Raw genomic sequence first — 22,815 nt, forward strand, 5'->3', positions numbered from 1 at the left:
GGGAATAGATGGAAGGATTCAAAAGGCCAGTGAACAAATCAACTGGACTAATACAACGATAAAGGGTCTAGAGATAAATACAGCAAAGGCTGTAGAAATAAAGGAACAGTTTGACATTGTTCAAGTTTCACTGAATGAGGTTAACAGAAACCTCAACGATGTACAGAGTACTTCATCTGTTGTTAGATCTTATGCCAAAGAATCTTTAAATAAAATAGAGGAAGTGGAAGAGAAAATAGTAGATCATATGGATACTACTAAAAATCTGATATCTGGTTTAACTAAGAAGGTTGAAAAAATAAATCTGTCAAAAACTGATAAACCAGTTCCTACCTCTTTTCTCTACAAAAGAAATATAAAGATTCAAGATCTTGTTAAACCAATCAACAGGTTCCCAGCACTATTTCCCAAAGAAGTAGCCACATCTTCAGCAGAAAAACCAGAGGCTACAGAAAAAGTCACCATTGTTTCCTTATTCAAGGAAGAAGAAGATGAAAAGAAAGAATCTGAGTCTCAGAGCTTTCCCATATATGAACCTCTTGAAAGTAGGGTCAATAAATATCCTGCACCTGATCTTGAAGGAAAAAGCAAGCTTCTTGAAGTTCATACATTTTTCCCTGAATCACACAGAGAGTGGAATATTGATAATCTGAGTGTTGGTCGGATTAGACAATTAATTGATATGATGTTTACAGAATATAAACTCATGTGTCTCAGAGGAAAAAACGAAATAGAAGCATGCAAGACTATTATTCAGTGTTTTACAGGAACACTGCTCAAGTGGTGGGACACTGAATCATCTCTAGCATTATTGATAAAAATGGAAGCAGAAGTGCTTAAAGATGAAGCAGGAGATGTGATTCACAATTCAGATGGCTCAACTACAAGCAACATGATAGGAGCTCTGACATCTATGATCTTGGAGCACTAGTGTGGCAGTGAAACAGAGATTGCAGATAAGAATGAAGTTATTCTCATGAATCTCAAGTGTCACAAGATGTCACAATATGAAGACTTTCACAGGGATTGGATGCAAAGAATCTATGAAGTGAAAGATTCAAAAAATTTGCTATGGAAACAGGTTTATCTTGTTGCTCTTCCATCCAGGTTTGTTGATTATATCAAGTTGCAAGAGATTTTTCAGTTGCCATTTGAATCATATACTTGGGGTGAGATTTATTCTCACATTACAAAAACATTAGTGAGCTTATGCACAAGTTCCAAAGTAAACAAATCTTTGGAAAAACTTTCAAAGCTCCCAGACAAGAAGTCCATTTGCAACAAATATGGACTCACAGTGGATGACCCTTTGGTCAAGAGAAGAAAAGAAAAGAAAAAAGCCAAAAAAGAGTATAAACAGAATGCTAAAGACTATAAAAAGCATTCCCAGCGATCTAAAGGTCGCTCCTCCAAAGCCAGAAAGGGCTACTACCGGTATGTCCCTAGGACACATTATTATAGACCCTCCGACATTCATCTGCATACATCCAAACAAGAGAAATGGAACAATCTCACTTGTTGGTTGTGTGGAAAAACTGGGCATACATCCTCAAGATGTCTAGGAGGAGAAGGATCTAACAAAAACAGAGGGAAGAAGTCCCAAGCCTCTTTTCAGAGAGGTAAAAATATCAAGCAAGAGGGACAGATACAATGCATGAAGTGTGGTGCCCGCTCTCACAAAACATAACGCTGCCAAAATGTGGTAATTAAAGACCAAATTCAGTGGCAACAACTTGAAGAATCATCTTTTGATTCTTTTAGTTCTTCGTCTCAAGAAGAATTACAAACACACATGCAAGACAGTTCAGATTCTGAAACAACATCTTGTTCTTGTCTTGAATCGGAAGAATGTGCTTGTCAGATGCATTATGATTCTGAATCAGAATCATACAGTGATTCCAGCTCTAAAGAAATATTCTTCAGACCACAGAAAGAGAAAATCTTAATGGCTGCCACAGAAGAAGATGAAATAAAAATTCTTTCTCAGATTTGAGCAATGGAAGATGGAGAAATGAAGAATCGGCTAACAGAGGCATTCATGGACCAGCTCAAATCCAGTTCTTCCGGAAATACAAGTAAAAAGCCATTATTTGTTGATGCTTCTTTTGAAAAGAATACCAGATCCTTCCAGCGACATCAAGAGAAGCCAGACAAGGTGCGTTCACTCACCTTAGGAGAAGTAGAGAGATCCATAATATTAAATCTGAAATCTCTGCTCTGAAATCCCAAATCGCTGAAATAAAGAAAGGTAAGCACGTTGTAGAAGAAAATTCTCATTCATGGGAGACAGCAGAATATGCCAAAAATCTTAATCCAAATCTTGAAATTGTTGAAGGAAAGAAAGACTCGTCTTTGGATTTCAAGAAATGAGAATTCTCGCTATCTCCTACCAGCAACATCATGTAAAAGTGAGCATTTGCATAAAGGGAGAAATTTTTGAACTTACAGCGCTTCTTGACTCAGGGGCTAATGTGAACATTTTAAATAAGAAAGTGATACCAGCAAAATATTGGGTTTCTGCAAAAAGAAATGTTGTAGGATTGGATAATAAAACGCTCAAGTATGAAGTTTCTAAGGCTTCTATTTGTTTTGAACATCACTGCATCAATTTGAAATTTGCAATAGCAGACATCCTAGTTCACTGTATTCTAGGGAATACATTCCTAACCGTTGTTGAGCCACATGGGTCAACCAGATTAAAAAAAACAAAGTTGGTTATTTTATTTCTATTCCTACTTCCAAAAGAATAACAAAAACGATTAAGTTGCCTTATATCTCAAATCCTAGAGTCTCTATAATGGTCCAGATTGTCCAAAATTTGGACAAAGCAGAAGCCAAACTGACAGATCTGAAATCTACACTTAAGGTAGAAGAACAGCTGAAAGATCCTCAGGTTAAGAGGAAAATTGGGAAACTGAAGAAACAAATTGAAGATGAACGCTGCTCAGAAGAACCAAATGCATTCTAGCACTGAAAGCAGCATACTATTGAGCTCTCATACAAAGAATGATATACAAGTGAGCCCTGTAAAAGTAGATCTATTCCTATGAACAAATAATATAGAGATCTCTGCGAAAAAGAGATCAAACAGGGCTTAAGACAGAAAGCTCATCAAAGAATCCGACAGTGCCTAGAACTGTTATGGATTCTATGTCAACAAGAGAGCAGAACAAATCAGAGATATCCCAAGGCTAGTAATAAATTTCAAACCTCTAAATTTTGTTCTTGCAGATGACACCTATCTGATTTCTCACAAAGAAAACCTAATGAGTAGGATAGCTAGAGCTAAAATATTTTCAAAGTTTGATTTGAAGGCAGGATTTTGGCATGTTGCCATTTCAGAAAAAGATAAGTTCAAAATTGCTTTCAGTTTTCCAGCAAGCCACTATGAGTGGATAAAGAATGCTCCATCAACATTCCAGAAGGTAATGGATAGAAATTTTAAGCCATATTTTGATTGGTTTATAATTTACATTGATGATGTTCTAATCTTCTCCAAGAACATCCAAGACCATTTTAAGCATGTTCATACATTTAAACAGTTGGTAAAACATAATGGTTTAGTTTTGAGTAAGAAAAAGATAGAAGTTTTTCAGACTATTATCGAATTTCTTGACCATACCATATTCAATGGTCAAATCTCTCTGCAGAAGCATGCGCTTGAGTTTGCTAACAAATTCCCAGATGTTATTACAGACAAGAATCAGCTTCAGAGATTCTTGGGGTGTTTGAATTATGTCAGTGATTTTTACAAAGATTGTGCCGCAGACATAAGTGTGCTAAATCAAACACTTAGAAAGGAGCCACCTCAATTAACAGGAGAACACACCAAGGTTGTTCAGAACATCAACGCCAAGGTAAAGTCTCTTCCCATTTTATATGTCTCTGATGATAGTGCATTCAAGATTGTTGAAACAGATGCCAGTCATATAGGATGGGGAGGTATCCTAAAACAAAGAAAAGATGGCACTGAACAAGTCATCCAGTTTGCATCAGACACCTAGAATCCTGCTAAACAAAATTATTCCACGATTGAGAAAAAAGTAAAAGTTGCATGGAACTGTATCAGCAAATTTGATATTCATTTAATGAACAAACAGTTCTTTCTTCGAACTAATGCTTCAGCCTTGCAGAAAGTCTTAACTAAGGTCATCAAGAAGCCAGGAGAGGCCAAATTTGCCAAATGGCAAGCACTCTTTGCTAACTTCGACTTTCAAGTCGAACATATAAAGGGCACAAAGAACTGTCTCCCAAATTTTCTCAGCAGGGAGTTTATCCAGCCACAAGAACATATCATGGTCATAGTCACAGAATGGGACCAAAATCAAAAACAAGAAGTCCTACGCACCATACCAGACAATCAGGGTTGGGAAGAATACAGGGACAAGTGGAAGCCAACATGGCAATTGAGAAATACCAAGGTGTTAGATGCTAATTTGAAAGCACATATTGACATTCAGCTTCTTGTACCAAAAAGAATGGCATATCCAAAAGGGAGTAAATGGATACATGACATGATCTACACAAAAGCCAAAAGGGATGCATTATATGCAAAAGATGCTCTTCAAAGATACTTTCTTGATATTTCAGGAATTTGGTGTCATGGAGGTATCCGCCAAGGAATTTATGAAAAATGTTTCTGCATCAACCGAACCAAGAATCTGGCATGGCCTATGCCTACTCAGACTTCTACATTATGTCGGGAGGAGATCCTAAGCTAATCTTTCCAAACACAATGTATGATTTTGCAGCATATAAAAAGCTATGGTGGGATTTTCTGACTGTAGATGACAAGGAAAAAACCCATTATACTAAATTAAAATTTAGTACAACGGGAATAATGCAAAGAAATCAAAAATGTGAATTGCTGCAAAATTGTTGCACTGATTTCGGCGTTAACAGAACAGCAATGGATCCACTCTATCATGAGTCACACTGTAGATTCCATTGTGACATATGTTTCGAACATAACATCCTAAATTGCTTCCACACCCATACAAAACTGTTAAAGAAATGACAGCAGGAGAATGGTCACCTTTTCATGATGACAATAACACTTTAAGAGAATATATGACCCGTCATTATGAATGGTTAATTTTAACCAAGTTTAAGCATCAAATCATTTTGGGTAAACCTATGATTGTTCGGAGAATTTTTACCAAAGCATGGGACGAATTATTGTACAAAAAGCATAGATTCCCTGAAACCATTGTATTCTGACGGTTCTCATGGGCTTGACTGACAAAAGCATCCATTATTGTAATAATGTTGTCGTCACAAGGACTTAATTGTGGCTAGTGTTTTTAGTGGGCTTTGTTGTACAAAAGCATCCACTATATAAACAATCCAAACAACGTATTTTCCCATAGGATTTACTTTTCCGAACTAGAATCTTTATGCGGATGTCACCTCGGTGTTACCCGAAAGCAATGATTCCATCCAGTGGTTTGATATTCTACAGGAATGTTTGTCCCCTCTCATTTGTTATAAATTGAGGGTAAGGCTCATTCTTAAGGCATTCGCATTTGGAGAGTCTTAGAGTCTTAGAGATCCGAGAGCCCTACGTATCAGTGTGCTTGGCACTGGGAAGAACCTAAAATGCCCAGATCTATTAGTAGTCTGAAGTCAGTCAAATCTATATATCAATCGAAATCTGTATATTCTGAGCCAGAGCCTATCTGTTGCCAGGAAGCCTTCGATAACGCTTATTCCTCTGTGAAAAACAAAAGTCCGATAAATGCAACAATAGTCTATCTCTGACAGAGAATACTCTCTGTAATCTGTAATCTATATCCATTTCTGAGAAATAATATGAGAAGGCATTTTTCGCATTTGAATACCTGTGCACTTTTATAAATCATCTATTGTGTAGTAGTTGTCTCATGATCTTCACTCGAAGTTCATTAGGAGTTCGCCAAAGGTTCGAAAGGACACCAAACCGTTGAAAGGCGAGGAAACTGTGTGTAAGGTCTCAGAGCGTGAAAAATCCGAGTAGGTTCGCACTAAGTTCACCAGAGGTTGATCAGTGAAGACAAACAAAGAGACACAGCAAGGCCAAGACAGCAGAGCACGACGGCATAGCGCGCGCTCGAGGCCAAGACAGCAGAGCGCGACAACGTAGCACGCGGCACTGTAGGAAGCTTTGTGGAAGCCCAAAGCCCTTGCTGATGAAATCATAAAATAACCATGGAAATTTACTCAATTATGTAATTTCATCCATTTTAACATGTAGTAACTACCTTGTAAAACTCACACAAGTAAAAACAAAGATGAAATATGATGAGGCATAGTGGCCAACAACTGAGGTATATTTGACTCGAGTCTCTCACTATAACAAAGTGGCAAATAGGGATATAACAAATTGGAGTAATCTCAAGCTTCTCTTCTTTTCCCCTCCCAAGGTCAAATTTTCGTTGTATTGAATGGAATGGAATCATTATTTATGTTAGTGACATGATGAGCGATAATGTTTTGATAAACATTGTTGCAATGACTTTGTGCCTATGAACATCATTGTATTTACTTCTTCAAGTCTTATTAACTATTAAATAAATATACTTGTAGACAAGTTTAGTACCAACAACTTCAACCTAGCCTTTGATTTCTTTCCTAAAAAAGAAAGGGTGAGTGTATTATGTGAGTGGGGAAAAGTAATTGACAAAATATTAATTCTCATGTCCCCGCCCTCACTCTAGTAATATATTGTCCATTATTCCCCTTCACCCCATCTATTATGAAGGTGAATGGCCCTCCTATTGGTGGTGAGGGTGAGGAGATTAATATTTTGTTCATTGTTTTAATGGTAAAGTGAATGGCAAAGGTGAGGAGATCAATATTTTGTCCACGTTTCCCAACCCCAACTGATTTTAGTAATAACACCACATGTTTCTAACTCTATTTCCATGCAATTTCTGAGAGTGTCAATTTGTAACTGGTTTATGGGCGATATCCCTTATTATTCTCATGTGGAATTCATGCACCAGACAAAAAAGAACCTTCATGAGAAATGGGATGGGTTCTTAATTCAAATCCATGAAGATAATGACGATATATTCCTTAAAGTGAAATTTAATGGTCTTTTCTATCATGTTATGTTCTTTGTGGGCTCGTCCATCTTGGGCATCCTCCCAGTGATTTTTCTGTTGTTCACATTGTGAGACTTGCAAGTCAAATACCTGCTAATTCTCCATACAACAATAGTCAATCAAAGTTCATGGCTCGCCCAACCACGCACCAAGGTCGCACTCCTAATGCAAGTCAAGCGAGGTCATGGTTGTGGGGGTGGGCAATCCCATGCTACCAGAGGTCAAGGACCCGATACCAAAACTTGATCCATCTTAGCAACTACCATAGCATATAGAACTAACGCCCACCCGTGAGCCCGCCAAATGATTGATGAATGGGAGAAAGAGATTGTTGACCAAGTCAACATTAGTGACCAAGATATCTTGGAGGAGTTGGGGGACATGATTCCATACTAAGGCCATACTCGTGGTTGTCACTCTCAATACTAGTAATCTTTATTTACATTTTGATTAGTGACAACCCTTCTAGCGAAGGCTTGATGATGAGTATTACAGGCATTTCAAGTCCTATATATGAAATCCAAACAATTCATAAAGAATTCCAATTAATCCAACAACAAAATGCTCACCTTGCACGCATAGAGAAGCATAGCCCCTGCTTACCTCACACTGAGTTGCCAAACTCTAGCGCCAAAGACCCAGCACGAGTTGAATGCTCTGATGATTAGCTTGGTCATTAGATGAGAATGGTTATTTCGTAGTTTCAATCTAGTTTTGTGTAAGATGATTAGAAAGGGGATTTTGGTACCAAAACTTGATCCATCTTACAACTAACGCCCACCCGCGAGCCTGTCAAACATTTGATGAAGGGGAGAAAGAGATTGTTAACCAAGTCAACATTAGTGACCAAGATATCTTGGAGTTGGGGGACATGATTCCATACCCATGGTTGTCGCTCTCAATACTAGTAATCTTTATTTACATTTTGATTAGTGAAGACCCTTCGCTAGCGACCAAGATATCTTGGAGGAGTTGGGGGACATGATTCCATACCCGTGGTTGTCGCTCTCAATACTAGTAATCTTTATTTACATTTTGATTAGTGAAGACCCTTCTAGCGAAGGCTTGATGATGAGTATTACGGGGATTTCAGGGCCTACAAATGAAATCCAAACAATTCATAAAGAATTCCAATCCAACACTAAATCCAACGACAAAATGCTCACCTTGCACGCATAGAGAAGCATATCCCCTGCTTACCTCAAACTGAGTTGCCAAACTCTAGCGCCAAAGACCCAGCACCAATTGAATCCTCTGATGATTAGCTTCATCATTAGATGAGAATGGTTATTTTGTAGTTTCAATCTAGTTTTGTGTAGATGATTAGAAAGGGAATTTTGGTACAAGTTTCTGGTTTATAGTGGGATATAAAGACCATCAAGTTTATCTTGTTCAATTGGACAATCTCAAACTATTCAAATTTTGGATGGCCTATAACCAAATGGTCAACAAACTTTGTTTCCCTCTAAGCAAGTTGACACAAGACACAATCTAGCATTGGATGTTGATCTTGTAACACTTGCTTATTTTTTAAAAGTAATGGAAAGGTTTTGTCAAGCTTACAAGTGTTAACAAAAAAAAAAATTAAGACAAATTGCTCCACTACACCTAAATATCCAACTACTACTATCCATTATTAGATTCGTAAAATTACAAGTTCGTCATTGTTTGGCTTGCATAAGCATAACCTTCAAAGAAATTGCAGCGTCCGGCGTCGTGTGTTCATTGTTTCGGCTTCCTTGGTTCATTGTGAAAAACTCCATCTTCTGACTTTTCTTGGTTCATTATTGCTACACTTTTATATATATATATATATATATATATATATATATATATATATATATATATTTGCATTGGCATTAGCTTTTAATGTGAATGAATCATTGATAAGTCATCTATCGATATGCATTTAAAGATCAATTATATTCAAACTTGAATGTTATTATTAGTCCCTGTTGTCTGAGATGGGACTATAGTAATTAGATTTGATTCTTAAACATTAGTTACTCTAGCAAATAGGGAATAGTTTTTAGCTCTATCGTGCATTGAGCATAGTTTTTTAATTTCATCATCTTATTTGACCTCTTCCCAAGGCAAAGAGGCTATAACCATATATTAAGTTGGAATGTTTTATTTTTATTTTTTTCAAGTGAAACTAATGCTAGCATTAATTCTAAACACTAAATGTTTGCATGAAATCTTTGTCCCTCTTTTGAATACTTTCTATCTGTGCCCTTGTACAACTACCCCCTGTACAGTGATGCAAGGCAACTTCCTCGTTTCCTCCTTTGTTGAAGAGGCACTGGCTTTCTTCTTCGCAACGAGGATGTAGCCACACTGACTGCTCGCATCCCACGCCATCTCACAGTTTTGCGACAATAAAGCTATATGTCAATGCACAGTGCTATGACAACCCTTCCTTCCCACGAAGTTCCATAAAGTCAACGCTCATCTGGCAATCCTTCTCAGGTAAGGGTGCCAACATAAGGCCTTTATTGGTCTTCGATGATTGGGAATGACTATGAATATAACTCATATTAGTTATATAATGATTACGCGAAGGGTAAGAAGGCATACGCTCTGTATGGCCCTTCCCGCATGCTCTAGAGTCAGAGGGTCACTGGAGGGAGGTAAGTTCAAGTCATCCATTGTGGGGACAAACACTAGCCAGCTCTGCTTGGGAAGTTGACCTAATTATAAAGCGAAAGGACTCTGCCATGCAAAGTCTTATTGAGCGACCTACCTTCATAAAATACAAGGTATCCCAAATCTATCACCTTCATTTCGATGGAATGGGAGACACTTTCACGCATGGTGGAGAGCAACTCAGGAGGAGGTCAAGGGCTCGAGGAGGTCTTCCACTGTAAGCTCTACATTCCAACCTGCTACATTGCCCGATGAGGAATACATGAAGGAAGTGGTTAATACATGTATGACTATTTCCAACTAACTATAGTTCTTTTCATTCCTTTCTGTAGTACTACCAGTGGCTCTTCTCATATATAGGGGTTTTTATTTCTATTTATTCACCTGAAATATAGTTCAAAATGAAATTCCCTTCCCTTTCTATTTTCCACACACACTTCCAAAGTTTGCTTGATGCCTTGCTCTCGAGTTAGGATGAAGACTACGAAGAAAATGACAAGGCAACCAACACTCTTATCTTTTCTGATGCTACCAAAGCCGACTATTACAACACTTCCTCAATCAAAGTTTGCTTGATCTGTCACCATAGAACCAAAGGGCATCTGCGCGCTCTTTCACCACAAAATTAAGGGGCGTTAGGGATTTATGTATGGTGCAAAGAGGTCCTCACCAAGTATGGAGTGACTTTCTTCTGCCTCACCAAAGACCCATAGTCTATTTATAATTATTCACAAAGCCTCTCAGTGTAGTACAAATGTCGCAAAATGCCACTTCAACTATTGTTCGCTATGCTCCTACTGCATTTGGCTTTGCCTATGCTATCTATGCTTCTCTTACTGTCTCTCAATCTAGAAAGGCATAATATCAATCTCATCGTGGAGTTGCTCATGCTTTATATAGAGATAGAGATGTTGATAGCCTTCCAATAAGATCTACTACTTTAGTTGCTTAATTAATGAGCTTACTAGTATCATAACTTGAATTTGGAACTATGGATATCCCAAGTTGTTCCTATGCATGGGTTAGGTGAAAGCAGCGTTGACATCAGTGATTTGTAATTTGTTGTCTAGCAATTTTAGCGCACTACTCTATTAGGTACAAAATTATACATACATATACCCTGCCATTTTTCCAAATGTTGGCATAGTCAATCTCATCCTTCTGAAACCCAACTTCGTCTTACCTCCCCAACTAGATTAGGGCTAGTCTGTCTGCGTTATTGGGATTTGCTACTTCCAGTTGTTGACCCTACATCTGCTGCAAGCCTCGCCACTGAATTCCTACTCTGAATCTAGGTCCTACATCACTACATTGTTTGACTCTGAGTTCGTTATAACAACTTCCAAGGCTATAACGGGATCATCTGTACATATCAATACAACCGGCAGTGATGGGCAATGTGCCTCTCTGTTGTTGTCATCCCCTGCATCCTAGGGAGCCGAATCAATATGGGTCTGATTGAGCCACTACGTCGAAGCATGTTACTCTGTCCTGATAGTTGAGAAATCAATACCTAGCAAGATGACTATAGATGGCTCGTGGGTCCCGTGGAGACCTCAAACTATCCAAAGATTATGCAAGAACATAGTTGATTATGCAATAGAAAGCGTAAGAAATGCACGCAAAACAAGTGCCACGAGTGTTTTATTCCATACTAATATTTTTATGGAGTCCTCTAACCACGGGGAGGAATTACCTGAATGGCTAAAAGTGGCCAAAATCCAGGCAAAAAAATTTCAAAAAATCTTGTAGAGGCAATGCTTGAATCGTGTTTTTGATGGTGGAAATGGATTCAGCACCATCAAAAACATCTAGAACACTTAAAATTTTGAAGTTTAACAACTATAACTTGGATTTACAAAAATCCTTGCCAGATTTTCTCTAAATATAACCAGAATTTCTATAACTTTCCGGGCAACTCCTCCACCTAGTTAAACTAGGCATATTTTTATTAATATATTTAATATTCTATTAATTTATTTAATATTTCTGGTTCATACATTTTCTAAGCCTATTTTACAAAATTCCAGAGTTGTGAGAACAATTTTCCAGAGTTGTGAGAACAATTGTTAAAAAGTGTTGGGAATGATTTGTGTATCCCTGACTTTCTGTCAATGATTTGGGTATATCCCTTTGGTAGAGTTGGGAATGATTTATGTGTGTCCCTAAGCCTATTTTACAAAGTTCCAGAGTTGTGAGAACAATTGTTAAGAAGTGTTGGGAATGATTTATGTGTGTCCCTGACTTTCTGTCAATGATTTGGGTATATCCCTTTAGTAGAGGCATGGTCAACGGAGCTGTGGACTTGAAAATTAAGACGACACAGGTTCGACCTTGTGAGGTTTTCAGATCGCTGGTCTGACTGTACACAGACATGGTAACACATACCTCCCGCTTCTGGTAACAAAACTTCAGAATGAGATGATAGATATTAAGTCCGCTGATCTGTTCATTTCAAAGTCGACAACACCGTAATTATAATCATACCCTTGGAATGTGAGTCATATTAATGGATTCACTTGTTTTTTTAGTTGGAATGTGAGTCATACTAATGGATTCACTTGTTTTTTTAGTTCGAAGCACTCCTCACCGTGGCTTGGGAGCTGCAGGCACTTCATTCCTCGATGCAATCTGCCTTATCATTTGAGTATCTGAAAACTTATAACCAGTCTAATAGAAAGCCTAATCAACTAACAACGAGCTTAAAATTTACATTATTGAATGTGTTCAAAGAAAATTACATAACTCTTCCAAGACAAGGCCACTGCCCACCAACACCGATCACAGAGATCAACAGCAGAACTTCAAAGGTTAGTATGTATTGGTGATTAGATTAACAATAGAACTACAAAGGTAGTGATTCAAAGGCTAGCTATGTATTGGTGATTACTTACTACCATACAATATATTTTGAATGACTGATCACGGGCTAGCTATGTATTGGTGATTACTTACTACCATGCAATGAATGGCTCGAATGATTGATATAAATGCTTTTGTTGCATTGTTTTTAATTGCAATGAATGGCTCGAATGATTGATATAAATGCTTTTGTTGCATTGTTTTTAATTGCAATGAATGGCTCGTGAAATCAAGGTATGTTTGAGGACACTAAACTGAGTTAGGTATACATTGTCTCCATCTGTTTGTTTTTTCTCATTTATGCAGTATATATCATTCTGTTTGATTTCTCATTTATGTAGTATACATCATTCTGTTTAATTGTGCAAAATTATTCTGCCTATGATTTTTATCTAGAACTTTATAATATAAATTAATTTTTAGAAAGATGTTTGAGTTGCGTTTCTATGTGTTCATAGAGGGATTTGTGGCTTGTAAGGTGCAAAAAAGTGTGCAACACTATGCAAATGCAACTATGGATGAGAACAACAACAGCTTGAAGAAAATTGCAAGAGGAGATCCAGAGGATATAAACACAAAAATGACAAATGCTCGTTATTCTGCTAAGATTCAGAGCCTAAAATCAATAGATTTGAGATGTAAAATTGTAGACTTGGGAAATGCCTATAGGATTATTCAAACAAAGAATAATCGATCCCCAGAGGTTATTTTGGGTTCGAAATATTCTACACCAATTGACATGTGGGCATTTGCTTGCATAGTTTTTGACCTATGATATGCTAAGGGTGATATGTTACTTGAACCTCAGAGCGCAGAATGTTATGACCACAATGAGGTACAGTTATCTCTTTCCTAGACCTTATGTTCAAGGTTTGATTTATATAAATAACTAGTCATTGCTAGGGGTGTTACTATTATCTTAGCCAGTATGGCTTAGTGTTTTATGTGTGCTTATACACCGCATGTATTTGTAGGTTATAGTGTTAAATCATTAGGATGATATTCTTTGAAAGTGTTAGTTGAGGTCCATCATACAACTCTTTTAGAATGCTACGAGTTTACTCTTCTATTTTGTTGTTTTCGAATAGGCACTTCTGATTCTGTTTCAGAACCACCTTACCCTGATTATGTAGCTTCTTGGAGCTTCTCGAAAAGATCCATCATAACATGATTTATAATTTTTATTATAAATTATAAGAGCTTGTGATTTCATGCAATCTGTTATAAAATTATAAGAGATTGTGATTTCAATGTAATTTGTTATAAATTATAAGAGATTGTGATTTCAATAAATTTCTGCTAAATTTTAGAGATATAAGACTAAAAAAACCTACCCTAAATACTTCCAAAAATAGTGTGATTGGTATAAATCGTTTCTTACTTGAATATCGTGAATTGTTATAAATCATTGTACTTAAATAACGTGATTTGTCATAAATCATCGCACTCAAATAACGTGATTTGTTATAAATCATCTCTTCCTTTGTTAGAGACATTGGGATTTGGGAATTTAAAGAAACTTTAGATGGCTTCGGTATTGGCCGTTGGATTGTATACTAGTAGAGAAACACAAGTTCAATGAGAATGTTGTTAATGAACTTAACAAAATTTTATGCCCATTAATGGATTTTACTCCAGAGAAAAGACCTACAGCAGCACAATGCCGCCTCTCCCCATGGACTTAAATGCGAGATGGAAGACACAATGGATAGAAAAAGATGGGAGAGGAAGGTGCAAAGGAGGTCATGGAGAACACTCAAGTTGCTATTATCAATATGGCTATCAAAGGAATTCAAGAAGGGTTCAACAGAAATGCAGGGAAGTGCTAATCAGGAAGCAAAAGTTAGGAGGACCAACTATTGAGAAAATTGATAGTGAAGCTCCAACTTTGATAGCCGTTGGGATATAATTTTAAAGCTGTAGTGAACTGATCAAATCACAGAGGGCTCGAATTATTCATTTCAAATTCTGTCTATAGGAGAAGGATCGAATCCCTGAAATGTCTCACTCATTTCCAGCACTTACATTAGGAAGAGACCAAATACCCAATTTGGTTGTAGTTAAATGTCCTAATCTGAAAAGTATCCTTCAGTTATTTGTTTAGAATATTGCATGCATTTGGGAGGGAAGCCGTGTGCGTTTTCTGTTGTGATTCGTCACTGGTAAACTCAGGAAACATCATTAGACTGAGACTTGTTCTCCAACAATTGATCTCTATTGAGAAGGCTGAATACTCCAGTAGTAATTGCATGTATTCATATTCAGATTGAAAGCCCTCCCAGGTGTCATTTCCCCAAGCTTTAATCTCTAATATTGCTCTAATGAAGATCAGAAATTGCCTCGGCCATTTTGTGTATTAAAATTCATTGTATTAAATTTCATTGGTAAATTGCATATTTCCTTCGAAATGTAATTTTCTTCTTAATTTACACATCAACTGTTCATAAAAAAAAAACTTGTCAGATATTTGTATATATTTTTGGAAACATTTGCTTGATGAAAACTGTAATTTGCTCCAAATAATTTGGAAACCTAGCCAGGTTATTTGGAAACCTATCCAGGTAGTGGTATCAGAAAGTTATTTGGAAGCCCAACCAGGTACATTACAGTGGTATCAGAAACCTAGCCAGGTACAACAACCAAGTCTACTAGATCTGACTTCTACTCAATATGCTGGAATAAGTCACACTAATATACTCTTTTGGGATTTTCTTCAAGAATCCACATTGATTATATTAATTGTTCTTTACTTTTAAATGTATATGCTGTCCCTGACTTTGCTTCAGAACTGTAGATCCATGTAAGAGACATACCTGAACCTAACATTGGTAAAGTAAAGCTAAACAAGGCAAGGCATGTACTAGCTGCTGCCCTTTAGCCTCCCTTGTTTCCTCTTTAAAAGGAGAGTTGCCTTCAATAAACACTACAGGGAAAAGTATATTTCAATCTTAGTTTTAAGATTATCTTTTTAATATGAATGAACCATCTATAAGTCACTTACGAAGAACCACCAGAGTAAAAAATAATTATGGAATTCACCTACACCATAAAAAGGTTCGATTTTTCCCCGGGAATAAAAACACCTACACCAGCACCTCCAGAACCACAGGAAAATGAAATTTCCCTGGCCTAAGCATGCACACATCACAGAACATTTCAATAAGCACTTGAGTGGAACATTATTCAGTGGGCCAGCTATGGCTTTGCTGTGACACAACAAAAGAGATACTACAACAACGAAAAAAACCCCAAAAGCTAATATCCACATGTCCGGTAACACATAAGCACCCATATGAAAACCGACCAGGCTGATCTGTTGACAAAACATCAAATAGATGAAAACAAGACCGAAAATACATAGTACCCAAAATCTGGGGCACTTCAAAACCTCGGAAACCCTAAACCTAGAAATCGAGTAACACAGAAAAACGAACACTATTGCTAACCTGTTACCCTTTGCAGGGAGGATTGAGACTACTATGCAATAGAATGTAAAACTAAGGTAAGGCCATGGTGATTAAAAGAAACTTTTAAGACCTCAAGCGTCATATTCCACAGATCCAATTACATAAATACAGTAACCCCATCAACGCTAGCCTGCTCGATAGGAACTATTAGCAAGTTATCTAAATCCAAAATTATGGAAAATAAAAGCTGTAGTCATGGGGCTCGAAAATGGAAATTAAAGACAGGTAGATTGCAGCTATTAGAGTCAGCCGAAAACAAATCCTAATCGGGTATGTACCTACCGTTAAACAGATACAAATATCCCTCGAAGCTCGCACTTCAAAGCCTGAATAGTGAGAATCTACAAACCCTCGAAAAAAACTGTCAATATTAATGCTGACGTGTATTATAAACAGTAACTCCAAACAAGATTTCCAATAGGACTAGAAAGCCTAGCATCCGAAAAAATAAAAAACGCAAAAATAAATGATTGTATAGGCACCCTAAAATACAAATATTATATCAAACACGAAAGAACCTATTTTTTCCATATAAAGCACGCAAAATATGGAACAGGATTTCAAAAAGTCCAGTGTTTTCTGAAATGAAGGACATGGCTATGTTTGAAATCACAATATCAGGGTAGCATGGATGAACATACAATATTGTCTCGGAAGGAAGGCAGTACACGGTTAAATCATCATGAATCAGATGATTTTACATCCGCAAGTACTCGTCACAGACAAATATAATAAGTCACAAGCCAAGATCTAGAACTTTGTTTGTATCAATAGGCCTCAGATCTCAAAAGTTCCTCATAAGTAAGTCAGACATATGCTTGTCTTAATTTTTTCCTATCATCGGCCAAAGCAAGTGATCTACACCGGCAACCGCTTAAAGAAATTACACTTCAAAACAAAATAAAGAAGAATAACATAAAAGAATCGAAGCCACATAACAAGAATACACAGGAATTTTGAAGTGTTGCAACATGAGAGGGACTCAGATTATGGGTGGTGATATATATGATCGTCGTCAAGGCTGTTAGCCATTACGCCGAACGAGACCTTACATGTATATCATCATAGTCCAGACACCTAATCTTCAATAACTTTCAGAAGAAAAAAAAAACCTAGAAAACTAGAGCAGCTCATACTTATGATCAGATGAAGCCGCCTCCAAAAACGATCTTACCCTTGCTTCTGCTTTTCTCCGTTGATAACGAATTCAATTGGACGGCTAATCGAGAGAATTTATGGTGTTGAGGCAGCTAGACATTTTAGGGTTAGGGTTTATGAGGCTGAAGCCGCCTAAACATTTAGGGTTAGGGTTCGTGAAAATTGACCATGCCATCGAACCAATTAAATTACTCGGCTGTTTTCATTTCCGCTTTCACACATGCACGACAAAGTCGTGCAAATTCATCCTCTTCAATGATTTGGATTGGGATCACTACTAGCGAGACCGAAATGGTTATTACGCTCAAATTTGTTGCGAGTTAGTATTATTTAAATCTTTGGTATAGGTATTTAATTTTTTAGATTTTTTAAAAGTTTTATTTTGGTTTATATCAGTAAAGTTTCAATTTTGATGGTGGACTTACATATTACACTAGGTTGTAGAATGAGTCTCTTTGTTCAATCATCTGCATAAATTGTTATGACGTGAAATTAAGTCAAAATATTACTGATAATAATAATAATTTGTAAGGGGTGGCGAGAGGGGATGGGGACTTGGCATCAAGACCAATAATCAAGCAAAAATTTATAGCTTGTATATGGGACTCCTTCTAGCCAAGAAGAGGGAAGTTAAAAACATCACAATTTTGGGTGACTCCTATCTGATTATTAGATATTTAGGAAATTCTTCCTTTGAGACAATCACCTAACCCAAAGTCTCTTTCATGTTCAAAGCATTCTTCCTTCCTTTGAAAGCTCACAAGCCTGGCACATACTCTAAAACCTCAATTCAAAGGCAACCCTGATGGCAAAAAATGCATGTAGATTACCTTAAGGATCTTTGGAAATAAATGGAGTCTCTAGTCTTGAACCCTATTGCCTAACTCTTCCCCATGGTTGGCCCCTTCATGTGCCCCTCCCATATACCCCCTTATCCTTGGCACATATGGAATATTTCTTTTGATCGTGTCGTTGCTTGTCACTCCCCAACTATCTGAAGCATGAGATCTCTCTGTCCTTCTTCGCTCGTCGGCATGATCACAAACCTCCCCACTCTCTTGTTGCACGGCCTTCATTATCCCCTTCATGTGATGCCTCTTGGGATGATTCTACAACTAAGTGTGGGAGTCTTCACATTAGTTTCAAGGTTTATTGTAGGAATGTGAAGCTGGTATCCATGCGAGCCCTCTCTCCCTTCGTGCGACATTTATTTATCATGGCTCAGACTAGACAACCCAACTGCTCGAGCTCCTGACTGCAAAGAATGGTCACTCTCTCCCCTCTCATAGAAATGATGATGTCGTATTGGGATCTTGGTGGCTCGAGCTTGTATCTATAGGGCTATTGTTATAAATTGCAGATGATTTCTCTGACACCTCCCATTCTGCTTGTGATTTAGAGTCCAGGTTGGGTTTTGCCCGCCTAGTGAAAAGAATACAGAAGCCTCTCTGGGGTGCGGGATTGTAACGTTTCGCTAGGACTGGGTTTGCATCCTCCCTTTTGGTTAGTGCTCCACCTATTAGTTAAACTATGCTTATATGAAAATGCCCATCTCAATTATAAGTGAAATTCAAAAATTATAAATAAATAAATCAAAAATTAAATGCTATAATTTAAAAATAAATTAATAATTAGAGGTTGTGACATTTTTTATCAAGATTATGAATTAAGTTTGAGTATTCTAATTAACAGACTAAATGATTATTTTCAAAGTTTTTTTCTTTTAAATAATATGTTTAAGTTGTTTAATTTGTAAAGATCAAGTGCCTTAGGGTTTTCATGGTGTGAAATCCATTTATACATTCAAAAGTGTATTTTAAATAATACGAAATCACAATCTTGCTAGAAATTTTATTGCCATATTTTCAAAAACCATTTCGTCTATTGGTTAGACTACTTTGAATTGGCATAGTCTAACTTATAGACGAAATGGCATTTTTCATGACATGTTTTATGGTTAATTTTAATCAAATTCCGATTAATTTAAATCAAATTCCGACATTAATTTTAAAAACTTGAGTTTAAGTTGTTTAATATGCGGAATTCTAATGTCTCAATGGATTTTTCCGGGTGTTGAATCCATTTATGCATTCAAAAATGCATTTTAAATAACAAAAAATCACATTCTTTCTTCCAATTGTTTTGTCATGTGAAAAAATCTATTTCGTCTATAAGTTAAACTACACTTTTTCATATATATTATTTACTATAATTATTGTTAAAGTGTTTAATGAGTTTCTCATATACAACAAATTTGTATTTGCATTTATTAAATCATTAAAATATATAGTTTATTTTATATTCATTATTTTAATTAACCACACAAATAATTTGTATAAAAATTTATGGCGTGGTATAATTTATAGACGAAATAGTTTTTTCCAAGGTATTTTTCTGATTAATTTTAACCAAAATTCCAGCAGAGATTTTTAAAAACTAGAGTTTAAGTTGTTTAGAGTGCCCTAGAGGTTTTTCAGAGTACTTAATCCATTTATCATTCAAAAAAGTATTTTAGAAAACAAAAAATCACAATATTGGTTGAAATTGTATCAGCGGTGACAAAGGCTATTTGGTCTATAAGTTAGACTACGGCTAAATTTATTCTTATGTTAAATTTTGATTGTCAAATTTAATTATCTATCTTAAGTATTTTTTATTAATATTAATTGATTTTAAAAATATTGTTAAAGTTATGCATTTTTATGTCAATACGCTTTTTCTTTACCGGGTGGGGCGGGCGGCAACTCCTATTTTATAGACCATAGAAAAGTAAATGATGCCTGACATGCAAGGCAGATAGCTTTCGCCCTCTGAATGACAGCACGCGAATCGAGATAACAGCCTAGAGAGAGGGGGAAATCTATCTGCCTTGCACGTCAGGCAGCATTTACTTTCCTATGATCTATGAAATAAGAGTTTCCGGGGCGGGCAAACAATGTTCGCCCCAACCAATCAAACGCTTTCATTTTCGTCCTTCAGGCCAATATAAATATGACACGTTGCACAAGTGGAGTGGATCGCTTTGCGTACATGCCTGCCATTTAGCCATGGCCTATGCCTGATTCCTCTGTAGCGTCGCCGCCTCTGCCTCACGCCTCTCAGGCCCCAGCTTCCCAACTCCCGCTTGCATAAAATCCGCCCTTTGAAGCCCTCAACTCGGCGTTGTTCCTCAGGGTCAAGTCAGAGCAACAGCAAGAGGATGGGCGGTGTCGTTGGTCGTCGTCTTCCAGATTGTTGGAGGTTCTTGCTACACTTCTTGAGAGCTCTGCGTAGTCTAACCTTCGACATCCAAGGAGCTCTTTCCACATTCAAAAGACAATGTACCTATGCATTTTTTTTTGTAAGATTCACTGAGATTTTGTGTGATTTAACTTATGTCTTGTGAGGGTTTTACTTTTTGTTCTAAGGTCATTTACACAACAATTTATAAACCTTGTCATTTTGCTTGCAGGTATTGTAAATTTTCCTTGAAGGGTTTTACTGTCGGAACTTCAATCTTTCTCTAGATTGCATAGAAATAAAATTTATCTTTTCAGTTGTTTAGAAGATGGCCATCGCGACTCCTAGTAGGGTAATTTTTCAAAACCTTGCTACAATTAACCCTTCGAAACAATTATTAACTTTTGTTCAGTGTTCATCTCATCACCAAGCACATTTTCTTGCATGGCAATTTCATTATCCAGGCTACACTTGGAGACATTTCGCTTCACCAGGCATGGTCTTCCATCGTCCAACTCAACAGTACTGTTTTGATCACTATAAGCCATGCCTACAAATTTTGCAAAAGAAAAGAATTGTACTCTTTTCTTGTTTTACCTGCTTGTTGGCAAAAATTTGTTCAGTGCTCAGCTCATCACCAAATGCATTTTCTTGCATGGCAATTTCATAATCCAGGCTAGAATTGGAGACATTTCGCTTCACCAGGCTTGGTCTTCCATCTTCCAACTCAACAGTACCGTTCTGATCATTGTAAGCCATGGCTACTGATTTTGCGGAAGAAAATAATTGTACTCTTCTCTTGTTTTACCTGCTTGTTGGAAAAAATTTGTTCAATGCTTAGCTCATCGCCAAGCACTTTTTTCTTGCACAGCAATTTCATTATCCAGGCTAGACTTGCAGACATTTCGCTTCACCAGGCCTAGTCTTCCATCTTCCAACTCAACAGTACCATTCTGATCACCTTTTTATATTTATCACTTGCCACTTTCCATAGGGATTCTAAAGAGGCTGAAGGAGAAAGAAGGCGCAGAGGTATTTTGCATTCGTTGTCTCTAGTAATTTGATGGCATGTAATGCTTTGCTCTATTCCCTTGAGCTATTCATGGTCATAGTTTTGCAGTTTATCAGAACTTGGAGCTCGGACATTGCCATGGCGACAATAGTTTTGTCGTTGCCCTCCTGCAAGTAATTCTAAAGTGGTTGTTGGTCTTACACATCCCTTGAAACACTATTGAGGAAAGGCAACTAAAGCACTAATACTGAAGTTCTGAAGTTCTAGGGCCAATACTGAGCCGCCAGCGCCTTTAGCTTAGCACCTTGAGTAGGCCTCCTAAAATCTGGAAGTTCTTTGTCAGTGGAATTCTCCAATACCTCCTTGCTTCTGATGACATTATTCTCCAACAAATCACCATAACAATGTTAGAAGCCCTCAATAGAACAACCCTTAATAGCCTAAAATAACCCAGAATTCATAAACTACCTTTGAATAAACTCATAAACACTTTTCTACCTGTTGCAGTCACCTGCGCATCCAATAGTCCTCCCATTGACGTAACAATAAGAAATCCTTGCCTGGAAAAAGAGTTGGATATAGAGTCAACGAAATTTTGATAGGTAAAAGCAACTAGTTATCGTGTACTTAAATAAATGGAAAAATACTACAATTATTTTGTTCATAATAAACCAAAGTTTGAAGTTCTCGTATACTCACCTCGATGATGAAACTATGAGAGTTTGGCTTAACAACATATCAATGAAGCTACATCATCTCTCAAATTTCAAATATGATTCGATTTGTTTTGAGGACGATCTCGCGGAAGCAGGAAAATGATACAGAATAACAAGATTTCAAGAAGGACAATATTCTTCTAACTCCATCTAGACCAAAATAGAAAAGGGAAAGTAGATTTAAGAGATGTTTATTCAAAATAAACACTTTTTTTTTTGTCATAAAAACATGTACTCATTCAATCATATTACGCTAACACAGTAAAACAGCGAGCAAAACCAACATCCAAACCACATTTTATAGGTAGCATCTTTCATAATGCAAGGTTTTTGGTAATCTGCATCATCCACACGGTCTAGTATCAAATACATTCAGCTCTTACATTTAGAGACACATCCACATTTTCTGCTCAATAAAAAAGCAGACAAGTAGAAAATTTGAGCCCATTCATTCAACTCGTGGCTTACAAATTAAAACTCCCTATCAGCTTAATATTCCCTGCATTAATATTCCATGCATGAGAACTAAAAATTCGAAAGACCTCCAACTTAGGATGTAAAGTGAAAAACACCACTGTACTTCAACGTTCCAACCTAAGTTAAACCCACTTCATCAAAATAAAAAATTGGCAATAGAAATTATAATTGTT

At 37.0% G+C, this 22,815-nt stretch overlaps 1 non-coding gene across 1 annotated transcript; it reads right to left on the reverse strand.

Annotated features, from left to right (window-relative positions):
* Positions 1-17,038: 17,038 nt before the first annotated feature.
* On the reverse strand, positions 17,039-17,131 carry LOC149152023 (small nucleolar RNA Z43). The gene has a single exon (XR_016263943.1). It is a non-coding gene; the product is annotated as a small nucleolar RNA Z43 (small nucleolar RNA).
* Positions 17,132-22,815: the final 5,684 nt, after the last annotated feature.

This window comes from Pinus tabuliformis, chromosome 9 (assembly GCF_031772625.1).
Source record: "Pinus tabuliformis cultivar Carrire ecotype Pingquan chromosome 9, CPIR1, whole genome shotgun sequence".
Lineage (NCBI taxonomy): Eukaryota > Viridiplantae > Streptophyta > Pinopsida > Pinales > Pinaceae > Pinus > Pinus tabuliformis.